Source organism: Cyprinodon variegatus, unplaced genomic scaffold (genome assembly GCF_000732505.1).
Source record: "Cyprinodon variegatus isolate N-32 unplaced genomic scaffold, C_variegatus-1.0 Scaffold345, whole genome shotgun sequence".
NCBI lineage: Eukaryota > Metazoa > Chordata > Actinopteri > Cyprinodontiformes > Cyprinodontidae > Cyprinodon > Cyprinodon variegatus.
The window spans coordinates 782,945-783,180 of record NW_015150798.1 but is presented as its reverse complement, the minus strand read 5'-3'; positions in this window follow the sequence as shown (position 1 = coordinate 783,180).

Below are 236 nucleotides of genomic sequence, written 5' to 3'. Positions count from 1 at the left end.
CTAAAGACTGTCCTAAAGCCTAAATAGCAAAATATTCAGTAAAGTCTCTTTTGCTAGGATAGAAAAAAAAGTTGAATAAAAATAACTTTGCTCTTTAATAATATAATATAGGGGCTTATAATATAATATATATAATAAAGGGCTTTCAATTTAAGCAGTTTTATATATTTAAATAAGTAATATTTAAACTCTTAACATTGATTAACTTTTAAAATAACTACCCTCTATATGCTATA